The 20,810-nt window shown below is 37.8% G+C and overlaps 1 long non-coding RNA gene across 2 annotated transcripts; it reads right to left on the minus strand.

Annotated features, from left to right (window-relative positions):
• Nucleotides 1–1,939: 1,939 nt before the first annotated feature.
• On the minus strand, nucleotides 1,940–20,707 carry LOC144220351 (uncharacterized). Of its 2 annotated transcripts, XR_013331708.1 has the most exons (3): nucleotides 20,635–20,707; nucleotides 20,250–20,371; nucleotides 1,940–2,297 (listed from the first exon to the last, which is right to left on the minus strand). It is a non-coding gene; the product is annotated as an uncharacterized LOC144220351 (long non-coding RNA). The 2 variants fall into 2 exon arrangements; XR_013331707.1 differs by lacking the exon at nucleotides 20,635–20,707 and having other exon boundaries at nucleotides 20,250–20,568.
• Between the last annotated feature and the right edge of the window lie 103 nt (nucleotides 20,708–20,810).

Genomic DNA, 20,810 nt, shown 5'->3' on the forward strand with positions numbered 1-20,810 from the left:
AACAAACCTTGACTGATTCAGGCTGAAATGTATTTATACACATTTTTACATGAGGACGCTGGATCTCCCAGATGTCAAGTGCCTTATCCAAGGTTATATAAATAGCAAGTGGCAGAAAGAAGCAATATTTGATCTTAGTCTATCTACCTCCAAATGCTGTCGTCAGACTAATCTGTCTTAGGGAATCCAATGAGGGAACCACACATATGTGGAATATTAATTGATTGATGAGTGTCACATTCCAAACAAGCAAGGTAATTAATCTAATTCAGCACTAGTGATTAGGTCTCATTAATACTATATTTAGCAAGTGAGCATCTAATTTCTTTTAAGAGACATGGATAAATTGGAGGAATTTTTAGAAGACCAACCAACCAGACAGGGATTTAGAAAGAGGAAATGTTAATGAAATAATACAGGTGATGAAGTATACAACAAAGAATAGGAGTCTTGGTTAGAGCATAGGGATATAGCACAGTTCACAGAACTGGGCAGAGAAAAAATTTTAAATCTCAGAGCACTAACAAAGGATTTTTAAGAGGAGCGATCCTTTATACACCATCTATTCCAGAGAACTGTGTAAGGTGGTTACAATTCTCAAACTACCAGTTAAATACTCAAGTTCCTTAAATTATTTCAAATGAGTAAAAATGCCCAACACAAAGGCCTGGCCCACACCACTTATTACTTATTGCATCGATTCTAAGATGCATTTCTTCTTTTTCATTTTTATTTTTTTAAGTTTTTATTTATTTATTTTGAGAGAGAGGTGGAGAGAGAACATGCAGGGGAGGGGCAGAGAGAGAGGTGGGGACAGAGAATCCAAAGCGGGCTGACAGCACAGAGCCTGATGTGGGGCTGGAATTCACAAACTGTGAGATCATGACAGTTTTTCATTTTCCCTTCCCTTCCTTTCCCTTCTTTTCCTTTCCTTTCCTTTCCTTTCCATTTTTCTTTCCTCTTCNCTGGGCCAGAGTCAGACACTCAACTGAGCCACCCAGTTGCCCCATCTTCTTTTTCATTTTTAAAAAGTAGAACTTAGGTGCTGGCTAGTTCAGTCTGTAGAACATGCAACTCTTGATTTTGGGGTCTCTGAGTTCAAGCCCTATGTTGGGCACAGAGCTTACCAAAAAAAAATTGAACTCATTTTTTTAGAGCAGTTTTAGATTCACAGAACAATTGAGGGGAAGGTACAGAGATTTCCCATATACCCCATGACCCCAGCATGTACACCCGCCTCCATTATCAACATCCCACCCGAGTGACATTTGTTACAACTGATGGAGCTACACTGACACATCGTTATCACCCAAAGTCCATAATTTACATTTTGGGGTTTACTCTTGGGATTGCATATTTTATAGAATAATTTCACTGCCCTTAAAATCCTCTGTGCTCCACCTATGTATCCCTCTCTCCCTCTGACACCTGGGAGCCACCAAAACAGAAAACATGTATTTTGTTTTTCATTTTCCTTCCCTTCCCTTCCCTTCCCTTCCTTTCCCTTCTTTTCCTTTCCTTTCCTTTCCTTTCCATTTTTCTTTCCTCTTCTCTTCTCTTCTCTTTTCTTTTTTTATTTTTAGGTAGGCTCCACGCCCAATATGGAGCTTAAACTCAGGAACTTGAGACAAAGAGTCACATGCTGTACCTACTGAGCCAGCCAGACACCTCTGTTTTTCATATTTTGATGTCTCTGAAATTAGTATGCATCTTATATTAAGTTGTACTCTGTCTTTCTCAGTGGCACATAAAATAATGGTGCATCTTATAACTGATAATATAATATGTAAAGTATAGTAGTTTTGTGATCTTAGGCAAATTAATTTATTTCTCTGTGCCTCAGTTTCCTTATCTCCGAAGTAGGGTAAGTTATAACTTATAAGTTATACCCCTCATATAAGGCTGTTGTGAGGAGTAAATGAGAAAACAATATGACCTATTTAGAGCAGAGTAACAATTTTCTATTGCCGCAAAAATGTTGTGTAACATTTAACCAATACTTAGTGGCTTATGATAATCCTGTATTATTTCAGCTTGGTGGTTCTGCTGTCTGAGCTGGACTCCAGGGCTCTCATTCATGTGTCCGTGGCTAGCTGTGGGTCAGCTCAGAAGCTTTGCTAATCTTGGCTAGGCTCACATATTTCTGGAGTCACGACCAGGAGAAGAGTTGCACATGCTCTTTTATCTGCTCGCAGGATATCCTGAGCTTGCTCTTCGGGGGCAGCAGAGTTCCAAGAACAAGCATGAAGGACTAGGCTCTGAGCTGGCACATCTTTTTGCCTGTCGGATTCTATTGGCTGAGGGGTGACACAAGACAAACCCAGATTCAGAGGATAAGAAGAGAGGCTCCACACCATGATAGGAAGAGGCTGGTAAGGGTACATTACAAAGAGCATAGATGGCGGGATTAGATTGGAAAACTGGGGCTGTTTTTTACAAGTAATCTACCATAGTCAGTACCTGGCACGTAGTGAGTGCTCAGTAAATCTTACCTGTCATTATCATCATCATCACTGAAGGCCCTCAGTAATTACAGATTGAGCTGAATGGTTCAGTCCAACTCAGTTGAAAGAAGTGAGCATGGCTTTACTGTATAGTGTTGGATGTAGCCCATGCTTCTGATGTGCCTGCCCATCAGAGACTCAGAAGCCTGAGGTCTTGGAACATGAAAGATGGAAAAATATTTCAGTCCAACTGCTCTTACTCTTTTACTTTACTAGGGAGGAAAATGAGCTCCAGGGAGGCAAAATTACTTGCTCAAGATTACACAGCAGAAGGGCTTGGATGACTATTCCAATGCCAATATTCTTCTACCATAAAATGCTGCTTCCCTTCCAAGCATGACTTTGAGGGGAAAAAGAAAATCATATTTCTTTTTAAATCTATTGCAAAGTAAAATTTGAGATGAATACAAAATATAGTAAAATAAGCTTTTAAGCATACAATCATAAATATATGTTTGTTTTTTGTACCACTTTAAATGTAAGCTGTTAGTCTGTTGGAACGTGTGAGTTCTTTTAAATATAGTATAACATAAATATAGTCCCTAATTTTAATGACAGCCACCTATTTCCAATTTCAAATGTGTATACAAAAAATAGATTTTTTATTGGACTTCAGTAAAAATAAGAAGCATGTAAAATTCAGATACATTTTTAAAGGAGCAGGCAAGAATAAATTTTTGTAGAGTTAGAGACAATGAAAATGAACCATTTAGTATTTAAGTCCTTAGTAACCCTGATTTACTGTTTCAAAGAATAAAGTTTATAAGCCTACTTAGAATTATGGGGCATCGGGGCACCTGGGTGGCTTAGTCGGTTAAGCGTCCGACTTTCGCTTAGGTCATGATCTCGCGGTTCGTGGGTTCGTGCCCCATGTCAGGCTCTGTGCTGACTGCCAGCTCGGAGCCTGGAGCCTGTTTCAGAGTCTGTGACTTCCTCTCTCTCTGACCCTCCCCTGCTCATGCTCTCTCTCTCTCCTAGAAATAAATAAAAATTAAAAAAAAAAAAAGAATTATGGGGCATCAAAGGCACTCATGAAAATATGGTTTATTTAGAAATAAATGGGTCTGGGGATACCTGGGTGCTTCAGTTGTTTAAGCTTCTGACTTCAGCTCAGGTCATGATCTCACAGTTCTTGAGTGCCAGCCCCGATGTCAGGCTCTTTGATGACAGCTCAGAGCCTGGAGCCTGCTTTGAATTCTGTGTCTACCTCTCTCTTTGCCTGTCTCCCACCCGCACTCCGTCTCTCTCTCTCTCTCTCTCTCAAAAAAATATTTTTTTAAAAAAGAAATGGGTCTGAAATTCACAAATCACAGGGAACATTGCAATGCTTAGTAAAATGCATTGATTATTTTGTTTCCTAATGAGCACAACACAGGCTAACTATACTTGTATTTATATGACAGTGTATATGCTGTTTGCTCACATATATTCAAATGTATATTTATTAGAATTAATGGAGAAAGCAGTGGATTTGGATTCAGGAGACTTTGGTGGGAATTGGCAGTTATATAGCATTGGGTAGTCTCGTAAATTCCTTGTATGGAGGAGCACTATGTTTTAAAGATTTCCATGAAGGGTTGTGTGGATACTGACAAACAGAAGTTCCCTGTTTTTCAACACAAATGGTGGGTATTATTTTTGCCTTAATCCTTTAAAAAAGGTTTTTTAAATTACAAAATACACCTAAGACAAATTTACCATTGGAACTCTTTTTAAGTGTACTGTTCAGTGACGTTAAGTACCTTCACACTGTTGTACAACCATTCCCAACATCCATCCGCAGAGCTCTTTCCACCTACAGAACTGAAACTCTGCACCCACCGAACAACAGCTCCCTCTTCTCTCTCCTCTTCCCACTGGCAATCATGATCCTACTTCTCTTTTCTGTAATTCTGACTACCCTACACATTGCAAACAAATGGAATCATACAGTATTTGTCCTTTCTGACTGGCTTATTTCACATCACAGAACGTCTGGAGGGTTTATCCATGTTGTAGCAGGTGTTGGAATTTCCTCCCATTTTAAGGCTAAATAATATTCCATTGTGTGTACATACCCCGCAGTTTGCTTATTCATTCATGGACTTTAGGTTATTTCCACCTTTTATTTATTGAAAATAATGCTACAAAGAATACGGATGCAGTCCACAAAATATTTTTATCTGTGGCATACTAAAAGTTTATACGCTGACATTACTCTTATTCAACATACACATTTTTCAATTCATTGTGACAAAGCTTCTAATTCATTTTAGTAAATCTAAAATGGGGCTTACATATCTCTTGAAATAAACTCTTTCTATTGAGGGAGGCATAATAGTTTATAGACCACAAACTCAAGGTATAAAAATTTACATTTTTAAAGGGGTAAAAACTACATGGGAATACTATCCTGAACTGTCATCCTTAATGAAGAAAACTTCATGTACTTTCCCATCATTGTTTCTAATAACAGTTTAGTACACTCACTCAAGATCTGCCCTTTCCTGATTAAAGGTCCCTTCTGGTTTGACGTGCCCTCTCATGCATGTCTCTGATCCTCTCAAGATATTGAGACACTTCTGGTTTCTTTTTCATGTTCCCTGGGGCCAAAGAAATCTCAGTGAGTGGCTTCAGGTTCTCTCTGCCTGGACACACCCTGCCACTATTTCTTTCCTTCTTCTTCTTTTTAAAAAAAATTTTTAAAAAAATATTTATTTATTTTTGAGGGAGACAAGAGTGTGAGGAGGGGAGGGGCAGAAAAAGAGGGAGACACAGAGTCTGAAGCAGGCTCCAGGCTCTGAGCTTTCAGGACAGAGCCTGATGTGGGGCTCGAACTCACAAACTGTGAGGTCACGATCTGAGCTGGTCGGACGCCTAACCAACTGAACCATCCAGATGCCCCATCCTGTCACTATTTCTAATGATGCCTCACCACACTGGTGCTGTTACTGGTTGTCATGGTGAAGTCTTTGGAGGACTGGCTATCAAGTGAGCTTCATTGGTTGAGGTCCCTCTACCTTGGGATTCCCTCTAAACCCACCTGTGGTTTCTGTCATGCCTCCCTCCTATCCCCTGCTATCATGAGCCATACCTTCTTAGAAACATGTGCTAGCAGTTGATGCTATTTTCTTCTCTCAGAAGCTAACTATCCAACATGTAGTATTCTGATTCCTTACCTACTTGTTTTCTATTCTAGCGTTAGACATTCAATTTGTGGCTTAATTCCTTTGAGGTTTGACTTTCCATGCATAAAACTAAATTTTTGTGTGTATGGGTTTTTTTTGAGAGAGAGATAGAGAGGAAAGAAATCCTGATATTCATAAATTGAAAGAACATAATTTCAAGGTGATTATATAGACTATGAAGTTCAGGAGTAAATTTTGGAACTCCAAAACCAGAATAACTCTTTGTTCTCTATATTTCATGTAACCCTGCCCCCACACCATTAGACAATGCATATGGCAGACTGCATAGGGGCAAAGTTAAAGGGAAAAAGGAAAGGACCCTCAGTTTTCACCCAGGAGAGGAAGACCTACAAAGAGCCACAGAGGGGGAGGAAGGGAAATGGTGAGAAAGAGTTGGTCTGTGTGACTATTTCAATACCCAAGTACAGCAATTATCTCTTCAGTGCAATGAGGAAGTAAGTGGGAATGAGAGGTAGTGGGTTATATATGTGGGGTGTGGGAGGTGGTTGACTAATATGCAACAAATACTTACTATGTCCTGGCACATTGGATAAATTATCTAATCAATTTTCCCAACCACAATAAGTAGTATACAAGCTGCTATTCAATTTCAAAATAAGGAAAAAGAAGATTCTTCCCTTCATAGTACACATGGTTGTTTGCTTTTTTCTCCTCCTGTCCTGCAGCAAGCCACTCCCACAAAGTTGTAAAAAATTCCGTTCTGAACAAAAAAAAATTAAAAAATTAAGATTAAAAAATTTAAAAAATATCTTAGGTCTGGAATCTGATTAAGGGTCCTCACGTTTTATTCACTGAAGACAGTTCTAATCCAATGTTAATTAGGGAATGAACCAGGAGGAAAAGTGGATGCTCCTGATTCTTTAAAATGTGTTTCTTGCTTCACTCTATTTGCATCCATATCTACCCAAAGGATTAACCAGGAGATAGGAGGGGCTGGAGAAGACTTGCAACCTTTCTTTGAGACAACCTGGTGATCATTTGGTGATCATTTGGCGTTAACTGATGAAGCTGCTGCTCACCATGGATGACTTAAAATTAGAGCCCAAAGCCTGGGCTCTGGGTCCCAACTCCTCCTCCTGTCCTCAGGGTGGACTCCCATCTTCCTCCACCCTCCAGTTTCTTGGTCCTCTGGATCCCTGCTTTGACAGATGATTCTTGAGGTTGAAATAATTTTCTGGCCATTAGCTCAGCAACTAACATATGTTTGATATTTTTAGCTAACTGTTTTTGGCCATCCTATAAGGCAATTTACAGTAATGAATTTGGAATATTTATACACATAAAACTATATATTCTTACCTGTGCAAATGCCTTCCTATTTTATAATTCTACATGCAGTTTATGCTTGTAAAAATATTTTCACATACCCCTGAAAAACAAGTATAGTCAGATGGTTGTATTGAAATTGTGGGAGGAGATGGGGCACCTGGCTGACTGAATAAGTGGAACAGGTGATTCTTGATCTTGGGATCATGAGTTCAAGCCCCATGGTAGGTGTAGAAATTTCTTAAAAAATCTTTAAAAACATTGTAGGAGGAGAGAGGAGAAAAAGCAGCAGTAAGGAGTTTGAATAAAATCTCCCCATTAAAAATCTTAAGGTCACCTGGTACTTAGTGGTGGAAGCTTGGCTTGTCTGTCCACACTGCCCAAAGACCATCTGTTTTTAGTCCTATAGTTTCCTAAGACACGCTGTGGTCCTTGAGCAGATTACTTGAAAAAAATTTTTTAGTTGGTAAAATATAGATAAAGCAATAACTAATACATAGAGTTGTTGTGAGATTAAGCAAGAAGGCCTATGTCAAGTGCTAAAACAGTGCAGAGTTTCATAGAGAAGTGGAAGGTAAGAGTTTGGGCCCTGCAATCAGGTCATATTCAAATTATGGAACTATAACTGATTTTCTGGGAGACAACTTACTTTTGTCAGAATTTGTGAGGATTAAATGTGTTAATTTGTGTAAAATACTTAGAAAAATGGGCTACCCCATAGAAGATGTTCAATAAAAGTCAGCTACTTCTATTCATACCGTTAGCATCGTGATCTTTCCTCAGGATGCTTTTGAATTCTTTTTTAACACCAGTGATCTCTATTACACCATCTACACACCATGCATCAGGTTCCATTACCAAAACCTGCCATGTGCAGTGAAGAGACAGAACTCGGGAATGAAAAAAAATAATTAGAGGAAGTCCCAATGTCCTCATAAGTTCATTTCTCTTTATTGAGTTCATTATCAGCAATTAAAAGCATTTTAATCATGAGTCTCTCAGTCTCAAACTTGTCCTTTTGCATTTGGTAAATGTCTGTTATTTCTAATAGATATTTGCATCATTTCATTATTTCCCCCTATTTAATTTATTAATATTCTTCATGAAATTGGTTCATTTCATAGAGTGCTCCCCAGAGTTTTATTAGTTGATGATTTCTTTGTTTTTGATAGTTGCTTTTTCATCCTTGGAGAAAGTTTCCTACACTATTAATGGGAGTCTAAATTGATCTTCTAACCTTCCTAGATGCCTAGAAATGAGCTTTTTGTAGAAGGACTGTGATTATAGAATCTTTCTCAATTTTGCCAGTCAGACACCTTGAAGAAATCAATGAGTAGGCAAATTATTAACTAATTGAGCATTTAGAGCGTTCTTACTTTTGAAAAATCAATTAGGCCTTTGCCCTTAGTTTTGCGGCATTACTTCATTATTAATTGTTTTAAACAGCAGTTCATCAGCAGTGGACCCAGATCAGCTGACAGTTGTTTTTTGTTTATATTCTGTGCTTAATTGATTAATACAATGAGCTGAAAACCTTTAACATCATTGATCATGTCACGGAATGCTGAGTAATTGGATGGCAAAATGCGATTTTTTAAAATTAATGATTCAGTGGTTCAAAGGTTCAATTCAGCAGCAGATTGCAGTCAGCTAAAAGAGAGGATTTTCAGTATTTCTTCAACATGGATGATGTGAATGATAGTCTCATCTCATTTTTGGAGGCTTTTTCTGTCTTCATTAGAGATAATTTCTTGTTCTATATAAAGCACAGGAGGGTCACATTTACTATCTTAATGACATGATTTTATTACCACTGGGTAAACATGGCTTTCAATTCAAAGTTTGAAGAAATCGCCACTGTTGTCAGAAGCACACAAAAAAAGAAAAACTTACAGCATGCAATTTCATGCTTTACAAGCAAGATCTTCCAGTGGGGACAGTGGTGGGAAGGGCTGCAGTGGGAAATGGGGGGGGGTCTCAGCCCAGTAATACACTCTTCTAGAATGCCTTTCCCAAAGCTTTGCAAGCTCTGCGTCCTTTTCCTCTGCTCCCGTGGCTGTGTAGACATAGCTTTCCCCCTACAGTTATCACAGTATTGGGCTGTGTGCATGGATCCCTTCCCAATGAGACTGTAAACTCTCAGAGGTCATGCACTTCCCCAAGTGCCTTTATATCTTCAGGGTTACACCTGTATCAGGACCAAAATTTGGCACTAAATTGGTTGGCCAAGTGCAAAGAGAAACACACACACACACACACACACACACACACACACCAATCTTACATTCAGTTAAGGAAATACATTTCCTTATCATCTTTGTGAAAATATCATATTATCATAACATATCGTTAAGCAAAATTCTCTGCATTGTTTTTGTTGGCAAGATCTCAGAATTTAGGCCAACTGCTAAAAACCAAATTAATCCCTGCCTTTTCTGTGTCTTCATATACTTCCTCAGCTGAAATTTTAAACCAGTGTTCTCCAAAGTGTATTAGGTAGGAAAAGCCCCTCAAGATATTGCTAACAAAAAAGTTGACCAATGGAAAAATAAATTTGGTGAAAAACTGCAATGTCATCCCTCTCGGGAATGCACAAAGTGCACATTGTAGATTCCAAGTTTTTTTGACCTTGAAACTCTTTTTTGTGGACCATTCACTAACATCTCTGGGAACGGATGGTGTATAGCACATACTTTATGACATGTGGCTGTAAACCATTAAGTCCGTCAGAGAATGTGATTTTTGGCTGTGCTGTGTATATGGGGAAAAAACATCATGAGGAAAGTCAGGATCTCACAGACCGCGCACACAGGTATTCTAGTCTGTTAGTGTGGCAGCTTTCATTGTTGCATTTCCTATACCTTTGTTGCTTTCCTTTCTAGTAATGGTTGTTCACTACAGAAGATTCAGGAAACAGATCAAAGGAAAAAAGTCTTCTATGACTTTTTTGTTTAAAGGGTTCCATGCTCAAATTTATAAAGCTCTGCGTTAAACAAAGGTAAATAGAACTCAGATGGATCAGAGCTAAAAATAATAAAAATAAAATTAATATGCATCTGGGAAACAATTGCTTAGCAAACCAATGCACATAGATAATGGATTCTGTCTGAAGCTTCATTTCCCAAAATGAGGAACAATAATATGTGTATTAACCCAGGTAAATGTCTAAACAGATTGTTGGCAGCCCTTGATTAGATAAAGGAACTCATGCATCCTGAGTACAATTTATGGAGTTAAAATTAAGCACCTTCACAAAGGGACACATTTAAGTTCAACTGTAACAAATTGTTACTGTCTTAGCATACTTTTCTCCATCCTTTTATTTTTAAGCTGTGTTTCTATACTTAAAAGTGGGTTTTTCATAGGAAATGGTGTAGTTGGGTAGTGTACAAATTGCTACTTTAAAATTTCCCTTCTAAGTTTCTTAATTCTAAGTAACTTTGAGGTTTAAACACAATTTTATTTTCTTTCCAAAATGCTCAAGTCTGAGTTTTAACTTAATTGTTGAGTGTTTAGGAGGTTAGGGTAGCGGGTGTTGTTTATTTCTTGGAAACAAAATTGAAGCATTTATTAAAAAATAAAATTAATCTTATGTTTTCAATTCAAGGCTAAGGAAAAATGGTGATTTACATGCTATTGCCATTTGTAGATAACAGTAGCTGCTGATATAATGAAACACAAGGGAATTCCTTTATAAAATTATGCAAGAGGGGCGCCTGGGTGGCTCAGTTGGTTAAGCGTCCGACTTCGGCTCAGGTCATGATCTCATGGTTCGTGGGTTCGAGCCCCGCGTCGGGCTCTGTGCTGACAGCTAGCTCAGAGCCTGGAGCCTATCTTGGATTCTGTATCTTTCTCTCTCTCTGACCCTCCCTTGCTCATGCTGTCTCTCTCTCTCTCAGAAATAAATAAAACATTAAAAAATTTTTAAAAAATTATGCAAGTGATTTCATATTTAAAGGAGAGGAACTTGATTTCAAAAAATATTTCAAACATGGGCAGGCTTCAGGGTGGCTCAATTGGTTAAGTGTTTGACTTCAGCTCCAGTCATGATTTCATGGTTCATGAGTTTGAGCCCTACATTGGTATCTCTGCTGTCAGCACAGAGCCTGCTTTGGGTCCTTTGTCCCCCTTTCTCTCTCTGCCCCTTCCCATCTCACACACACTCTCTCTCTCAAAAATTAATAAACATTAAAAAACATTTAGAACAAAATCTGAGTATAAAATGTTGGAATAGTAAGAAAAGAGTGCATTTGCTAATTTTGAATTCAAAAGCAAGTAAAGAGTAGAATTAAAAGGAATTATGGAAAAGTGATCGTAAATATCTTATGAAGATAACACTGCTATTTATTATAAGCATAAGGAATAGACTATGAGTTTTAAAAAGAAAAGACATCAATAGTTAGGGATGGCAAAAAGTAAGTTTTTGAAACCTGGTCTTGAAATAGAAACTATCATTTGCTAAGCACCCATTATACATCAAGCATTAACTAGTTTATATGAATTATTTCATTGATGTCTGCCATCAACAAGAAAGGAGTATATATTTTTTTCATGATACTTTAAACCTGAAACACAAACTAAAGAATGCACAGCACAGGAAAGAATTAGTATACAACACAGTCAGTGACTGGCTCTTGGCCATTTTGCAATAAAATGATCATTCCATTACCATGGCACATAGCACATTGTATTTATCTTTCTGCCATCAAAGATCAGATCAAGAAGCCACATTTAATTCTCTTCATGGAAGAATTTTCCTTGCCACTAATGTCATTCAGGAGCTTTAATTTTTCATTTCTTAAGTAAGATATACTTCATCACTTAGAGGTCCTTTCTTTGTGTCCTCAATAAAGAGCTGCATAATTTAAGCTTTTTAATCATGTGAAATTATAATAATTAAAATCAGAATAATCATTTCCATCTTTTACTTAATGCAGCCTAGGTAAATGAAGTTGAAAAACATTTTTGTGTATAAAATCGCTGTCAAGAATGCTACCTTCCTAGGACATAAATCCATATCAGATGATAGAATGAACCAGGTGCAAGAAGTTTCCAGCTGCTGTGGTAATGGGCAGATGGGAAAGAATGAGTGTATTTTATTTTTTCTTTCTGATTCTTACACCAAAAATATTAAAAACAAAAGCAAAAGAACAAAAATTAAAAACCAAACTAACCCAGTTTAAGAAGTAAGAACTCTTTGTGTAATCATGTTTAATATATCATGTCTTAAAATCACTGTAATTTGTGGGGGGGTTATTTTCATGAAACAGGAACCAAAAACTTGTGTATGTGTACATACATAACTGTGCAACTAATTACACAAAAGAACTAGAGTATAATTGTAGATGCCCTTCTCTTTAATACCCACATTTAATTTTCATGTTTACGCAGGTGAAGTTTAAAAACACAAAAGGTATTCAATTCAGAATTATGGTTTTCACAGAAATTGCGGAATAATTCTATCTCACATTTATTCATATTTTTATAAAACATATAACCATTTCCAAAACCTCTGGGTATCATAACATATTTAAAAATACCAGCAAAATTACCAGACTGAAAAAGAGCACTAACTAAGCATTTTCCCCATAGAAAACCATTTCACACACCTACTCAGAATTGTATATTAAAGCCAAGAATTTAATATTGCAAATACATAAAAGAATGAGTTATCATTTCTTTGGGAGTCATAACTTTGGATTTTAGACTTCTGTCCATTTAATATTTCAGACATGGTACCAATTTGTGTAATTTTGGGGTGGGTATTGAATATATTAGCTTTGATGATAAACTGGCTCACCTTCATTTCTTTGAAACCAACACAAACGTGTACCTATTTTAATATGTGTTGGGTTTTCTGAATACAAATGAAGCATTACTAAACAATTCCAACTGTGGTTTAAAAAATCAGCACAGTTCAATGTTTCCCTAATTCTCTGAGTCTGGGGAACATAAATAATCATTTTAATTCTCTGGTAGACACTGAATTACATAGTAAATTATATCAAGCCTGGGAAAGTTCCATTTTTTAAAACTCATATTCTTTTTATAGGAAGAATCTGAGATATGAATTAACTCAAAATGGTATTTAAGATTTTGACTAAAATTAACTGTAGCACTTAAAATAATTCTTACTATTTTAAAGAAAAAGCTCCTGAGGCCATTTTGGGGGGAAAAAGGATTATATTGAAGAAGAGGAAGGCAGAGAGAAAGAGAAAGATAATTAATAGGATACACTAGAGTTGAATAACTGAATGAAAATATACAGACCTGCCAGAGCCCAAAGCAGTCAGAATAATATTAATCAAATCTTACTGACTCTTAATTGGAATAATGAGAAAACATTCTTAGCTTGCTTGATCATGTTGGCATTTTAATTAAACTTTCTTGGATCCCAGAGAAAACAATAGTGTGTGTGTGTGTGTGTATGTGTGTGTTGGAACTCTTCTTGTTTAACTGTTACCAAAAATACTTTTGATGGCTGTAACCAAGTAGTATAATTGGGGTCTTTACGTATAACAAGGTAGAACATGTTGCCATAGATTCAAAACTTTAGCTTTTTAAAAAGTTGTCTATAAATCTGCAACGACAAGAAACCCCCAACAATGAAGTGTGGATTTAATTAGAATAAACTTCCTACATTATCAGAGATAATGTTATGGTTATTCTTCTATAACATGTACCTAATAGAACAGTTCTGGTCTAGTGGAATAAAGATTTTCAATAAATAAATAGCTGACAATTTAATATATACTTATATAGCATACCTTACGCCAAAGGCACCATTCTAAGTGCTTTAGAAATATTAACTCAGTTAATCTTCATAACCACCTTATAATATAGGTTATCATTTTTATTCCCATTTTAAGGATGAGGACACAGAAGCCTGGAAACAATTTGTCGTGTATTGTACAGGTAACTAGCTGCCAAGCCAGGATTTAAACAGGATAATCTGATTTCAGAGTCTGTGTGTCGACCCTTACCACCATGCCTCCAACACTTCCCTAAATCCTTTGGCATGGTCAGCACCCTGATTGGGTGCTGTACATATATCATCTCATTTCATCTTCACAATGATTCTGCAAAGTAAGTATTATCCTCCTCATCTTACAGATGGGGAAAATGAGGCGCAAGGAAGTTCAGTAACTTGACCAAGTTTAAACTGCTAGAAGGAAGGATATAAATTCATTTCTGACTCTGAAGTGTATGCTTTTTTCTAACCTTTTCCTGATATACTGAAGTGGTATTTAAAGATTCAGGCATTTAATTTACTATCTTAAATTTTTAATTTTTTAATAAAATTAAGGTGCTGTATCAGATGAATTGAAATTTATCTGATCATGGAAGGTCATTCATTCCTGCAGCAAACATTTACTGAACATTCATCTGTTAGAGATATAGGTGAGGTTTATGGGGCCAGTACCTTATATAATTTGGAGATCTTCTTTAGGATAAAGCATACACAGTCATACATGTAAAATTAGATATGTAATTAACTTCTCATTATGAATGAGGAAAAAAACCACACTTATGACATCATCATGCCATGATGCAGTCTCCAGCCCTGACCTTCAGATTATCATGTTGTCTGAGTTTGCACAGTGAGCAAAAGAAGGGCTCCTTCACTGGAACGTTGGCAATGACTTAATCGTAGATGGAGGTGATTGCAAACCACATAACTATATCCCACTAAACATAAACTAAAAGGATCCCAAGTCAAGTCTCCCTTAACTTGTTTAAAAAAAAAAAAAGTGCCAGTAGTCATTTCAACATCACCTTAATGCAAGTGTACATGCAAATGGAGAAGTCAAATTGTAGAGAGGTAGTGGCCACACTTTTGCAAATTTCACAACAATACATGACCATGAGATGCATGGGTAGGGCCTTTTCTAAGGCTCTGAACGGATGTGTGCAAGTAAGGAGTTCTAAAGTCAGCTTCTTTAGCTTCTCAGTATATCCAGCACCTTCTGGTGCCCAGTCTTTTCTAGGCAATGTACTGCTCACTAAGAAATGGTGAATTTGCTAGTGTAAAACAATATTAGGCCAGCAGCATGAATATGTGGTCACAACAGGGGTAGGGATACAGATAACAAAAGAAACTGTTCCTTATCAGATGAAACTATTCTGAAAAATTGGAGAAAATCCATAATGATTTACACTTAAAATTGAGAAAATAAATCTTTGTAATGTCCCCCCCCCATGGTTATACAGATTATTGGTAGGTAGAAACCTTGCCTAAGAATTTAATCTAGACAAAGATAGAAGAAAAAACAAATTTTTAATTTTCTGTTGAGGCTTTCTAGAAATAAGAATGGTGAGCAAGAGCAAACTGGAAGTCATTGCCAAGGCTCCAATGTTTTCGGCATAAAAAAATACCCCATGTTCAAGTTAGAAAAAGAAGAGGAAGAAATAGGAACTGAAATTCTGTGCATAATGACTGAAGACATTATCTCCACTGTGGCTGGGAAACCTTTGGAGGGTCTCTTCATACCTAATGATTTGTTTACTTGCCCTTATGGAATAGACAGAAAGCCATTAAGTGAAAAAATTTTTGCCTTCTCCGTGGCCTCATTTCCTTCCCTGCTCTGCGTGTATTTGCATTGGCCAATAGTTACCCACAGGAAAGACCACAGGAAGAACGAAGAGCATTATCTCACCCCATAGTAGTTTAGAGACACCAAAGAGAGCAAGACCTATCCTGTCAAAGCAAACACGAGATTGTTCCACAAAGTCCCAACCAAGTAATTCTTGATGGTAGAGAGGTAGGTCTCAGGGTTACAGACATATGGGAGTGCTTATCTCTTCTCTCCTTACATGTACAGAGCCCCACGCATAAGTAAAACTGGAGACCCAAATACCATTGTCTAGTTATTTGAAAGGTATAAATCAAATAACAAATCATTAAATAACGTATGTAGTATTTTCTACCTTGAAAAAATGTGCCTTTATGATGACAAAATGGAAAAAAATGTGTGAGGCTATGAATTTCAGATGACTGCAAGTTGGCAAAATGTGTTACACATGACTGCTTTTATTACTTTTGCACATGGCTATAGGTTCTGTTGATGAAGCGAAGATTTATGAATAATGAGACATACTTATTTTATAAAATTTATTTTTCTTGTCTGCATCTCAGCACATCACTAATTATATTCTTGAAATCAAAATTATATGTAATTTGTATTCTCTTGACAGTAGTGATCTAAAGTAACTTTTCTCTTACTAAGTTAGCTCCATATAAACCTTCCATTCAACCATTAGATAAGCCAGCTACTTCTCTGTTGGCTTCTGTATATACACAAATAAACTTTTATCTCTTATTAACCTCTTGTCAATTTAATTTGCAGGTCTCCCTCTCAAAACCTAACAGGATAGAGGAAAAGTTTTTCCTTCTCTACAGAGATAATGCAATAGTGCTAAACACAAGTTCCTGAGTGGCAGAGGCACTCAGTGTTTTAGGAGAGAAATGTTTTTAATGAGGTGAAATGTGGATTTGGATAACTTTTTCTTATAGATAATATTTTTTAAAATCCCAAACTCATGTTTTAAATTGTGGCAGAATTTATTGTAATAAATTATACAGATTTTAGGTATAAAAATAGATGATTTGTGACAAATGTATACACTTGTTAAAAGACCACCACATTCAAGATACTGAACATTCCCTACTTGTGGAATGTCATTTTTTGTCCTTTTTCAGCCAATCCTTACACAAACCAAAGGCAACCACTACTCCAATTTCTATTGCCATAGATTCTTTTTGCCCATTTTAGGGCTTCTTATAAACGAAATTGTATGATTCATACTATTTTGTGCCTGACCTCTTTAGCTCAATATAATTTTTTTAATGCTTATTTATTTTTGAGAGAGAGAGAGAAAGATGCAGAAAAGGGGAGGAGGCAGAAGATCCCAAGCAGGCTCCATGCTGACAGTGGGAGAGCCCAATGTGGGGCTCGAACTCACGAACTGCGGGATCATGACCTGAGCCAAAGATAGATGCTCAACCAAATGACACTCGGCACCCAAACTCAACGTAACGTTTTTGAGATAAACCCATTTTATTGTGTGTAGTTTGTAGTTGTTTTTATTGCTGAATATACATATTTATGTTTCAAAATGTTTATTAAAATATGTGTACTTTTTCATGCTTTCCCTTGTTGATGAATATTTGGTTATTTCCAGCTGTGGGCTATTGGGAATAAAGCTGTTTACAAGCATCCTTATACAATTCTTTGTCCAGACATATGTTTTCATTTGCCTTTGGTAAATAGAGAGTAGTAGAATTATTGGGTCATAGGTTGGAGTATGTTTAACCTTACAGAAACTTTCAGTTTTTGAAAGTGATTGTATCATTTGGTATGAGAGTTCCAACTGCTCCACGTCTTTGTCAACACTTGGAATTTAAATCTTTTAAAATTTTGGTCATTCTCCTGGGTGTGAAATAGTACATTATTTTGGTTTTAATGTTCATTTCCTTAATTATAAACGACATTGAGCACCTTATCGTGTGCTTATTGGCCATTTGTATATCTTCTTTTGTGAAGTATTTGTTCATGTATTTTGCCTATATAAAAACAATTGGGTTGTCTTTTATTACTAAAAAATTTTTTTAATGTATTTGAGAGAGAGAGAGAGAACATGCACAAGCTAGGGAGGGGCACAGAGAGGGAGAGAAAAATTCCCAAGCAGGCTCCGCATTATCAGTACAGAGCCCATTGCAGGACTGGAACCCACGAAATGTGAAACCACAACCTGAGCTAAGATCAAGACTTGGATGCTCAACTGACAGACCCATCCAGGTGTCCCTTGTCTTTTATTATTGATCTGTAGGAATTCTTTATACATCTTGGATACAAGTCCTTTATCTGATATATGTCTTGTGCATATTCTCTCCCAGTCTGACTTTTTTCATTTTCTTAACATTTTATAATAAGGAGAACTTTTTTTTTTTACAAATAGTTTATTGTCAAATTAGTTTCCACATAACACTCAGTGCTCATCCCCACAAGTGCCCTCCTCCATGCCCATCCCCCCTTCCCCCCACATCCATCAGTCCTCAGTTTTTGTCAGCATTCAAGAGTCTCTCATGGTTTGCCTCTCTCCCTTTCCCCCACCATTTCCCCCCTTCTTCTCCCCCTTGTTCCTCCGTCAAGTTCCTCCTAATCCTCCTATACGTGCAAACATATGATATTTGTCCTTCTCTGCCTGACTTATTTCGCTCAGCATAACACCCTCAAGGTCCATCCATGTTGCTACACATGGCCAGATTTCATTGTTTCTCATTGCCATGTAGTATTCCATGGTATAGATAAACCACATCTTCTTGATCCATTCATCTGTTGATGGACACTTAGGCTCTTTCCATGTTTTAGCTATTGTGGAGAGTGCTGCTATGAACATTGGGGTACATGTGCTCCTATGCCTCAGCATTTCTGTATCCCTTGGGTAAATTCCTAGCAGTGCTATTGCTGGGTCCTAGGGGAGTTCTATTGTTAGTTTCCTGAGGAACCTCCACACTGTTTTCCAGAGGGGCTGTACCAGTTTACATTCCCACCAACAGTGTAGGAGGGTGCCCGTTTCTCCACATCCTCGCCAGCATCTAGAGTTCTCTGATTTGCTCATTTTAGCCACTCTGACTGGCATGAGGTGGTATCTCAGTGTGGTTTTGATTTGTATTTCCCTGATGAGGAGGGATGCTGAGCATCGTTTCATGTGTCTGTTGGCCATCTGGATGTCCTAATAAAGAGAACTTTTTATTTTGGTGACCCATGTGTTCTTTTAGACATTGTTGTGAGAGTGGATTTATGTGTGAGGGCCTCCTTGAAAGCACTGGGCCCTGGGTAGAGACCCCCTCTGCTCTGATCTAAGCCTGTACTGGGTCCTTTATTTATTGACAATTCTCAAAGGAGACTCATGCTGGAGAGAACTTCCCCAAACCTTCATTCCTGCTGATATCTGCTTTTCACTCTAAAAAGGGGCACATATTATTTGACTTGCACAGAATATGTTGTGATGTCTGCTCATGAATATCCCATATGGGGAAGCTCTTGTACCTGGAGTATCGTTTCTTTAAGACATGCAGTATGTTTTGGGCACCCATACCTGAGTACTTATAATAGTTTCTCAACTTCTAGAGCTGTCTCCATGAGGCATAGGTGTAAGTCTAAGGGACAGGCCAAGAGTAATGAGAGGCAAATTCCGCACTGTCCTCTCTAGCACCTTTTATTTTGATCACATGGGTCAAATCCTCTAGCATGTTCTTTTTTTCCATCAAAAAATGTCCTGCAAATTGTCTCCTGGAGACATGGCCTAAGTTCTCTAGACCAGCTCAGAGAAATGTGAGATCCAAAGCTGGGGCCACTTTTATATCTAAGGTCAGTAGGTATGAGTTGTGAAAGTAAAGAGATAAGGATTAAAACAACGGAAACAACAAAATCCTTGAACTATCCTTCCACCTGCCTTCACATGCTAATCTCACTGGCTTGGTTCCCTATTTCTAGACAGGCCATCCTTTGTCCCACCTCAAGCCATTTGAATGTGTTTTTTTTCCTCCCTCTTCTCTTTACTTGGCTATTTCTAACAAATTGCCCTTGATCTTTACTTTAATTCATATAAAACTGACATCAGCGTTGAAACGGTGTAGTACAGGTACACCGGTTCCAGACAGACCACCACAATGAAGTGAATATTGCAGTAAAGTGAGTCATGTGAAGTTTTTGGTTACCAATGCAAGTGTAAACTTAACTTTTTTTTTAATTTTTTTTTTAACGTTTTTATTTCTAGGAGAGAGAGAGAGACAACGTGAGCAGGGGAGGGTCAGAGAGAGAGGGAGTCACAGACTGAAACAAGCTCCAGGCTCCGAGCTGACAGTCAGCACAGAGCCCGACGCGGGGCCGGAACCCACGAACCGCGAGATCATGACCTAAGCGAAAGTCGAACGCTCAACTGACTAAGCCACCCAGGCGCCCCTAAACTTAACTTTTACAATGCATATAAAAGTTAAGTTTATACTATACTGTAGTCTATTGAGTGTGCAATAGCATTATATCTATAAAAAACAATGTATATACTTCAATTTTTTTAAGAGAGAGAGCATGAGCAAGGGAGGGGCAAAGGGAGAGAGAGAACCTTAAGGAGGCTCCAAACTCAGCACACAGCCCAATGCAGGCTTGATCCCAAGACCCCGGAATCATGACCTGGCCGAAATCAGAGTCAGAGGCTCAACCAACTGAGCTACCCAGGCGCTCCTACATTTTAATTAAAAAATATTTTATAGCTAAAAAATGCTTACCATCATCTGAGCTTTCAGCGAGTTGTAATCTTTTTGCTGGTGGAGGGTCTTGCCTCATCGTTGATGGCTGCTGACTGATCAGGGTGGTAGTTCCTGAAGGCTGGGGTGGCTGTGGCAATTTCCTAAATAAGACAATACAGCTTGCTGCATCGATGGACTCTTCCTCTCTCTCCAACACTTAGAGGCCATTGCCGGGTTATTAATTGGCCTAATTTCAATATTGTTGTGTCTCAGGCATAGACAGGCCCGAGGAGAGGGAGAGAGACGGAGGAACAGCCTGTCAGTGGAGCAGTCAGAATACACACATTTATCCCTTAAATTCGCCGTGTTGTACGGGCACCAAGTATAATAAGAATAAAAACGTTTGAAATATTGTGAGAATTACCAAAATGTGACACACAGGCATGAAGTGAAAAGACTGCTGGATGCCGATAGACCTGCTAGACACGGGGCTGCCACAAGCCCTCAACTTGTAAAAAAAATGCAGTATCTGCAAAGCTCAATAAAATGAGGCAAGCCTGTAGTTAGCCTTATCTGCGGTTTCCCGATCCGCAGTTTCGT

The sequence above is a fragment of the Crocuta crocuta genome, unplaced genomic scaffold, assembly GCF_008692635.1.
Source record: "Crocuta crocuta isolate KB4526 unplaced genomic scaffold, BGI_CrCroc_1.0 scaffold179, whole genome shotgun sequence".
In the NCBI taxonomy this organism is placed as follows: domain Eukaryota; kingdom Metazoa; phylum Chordata; class Mammalia; order Carnivora; family Hyaenidae; genus Crocuta; species Crocuta crocuta.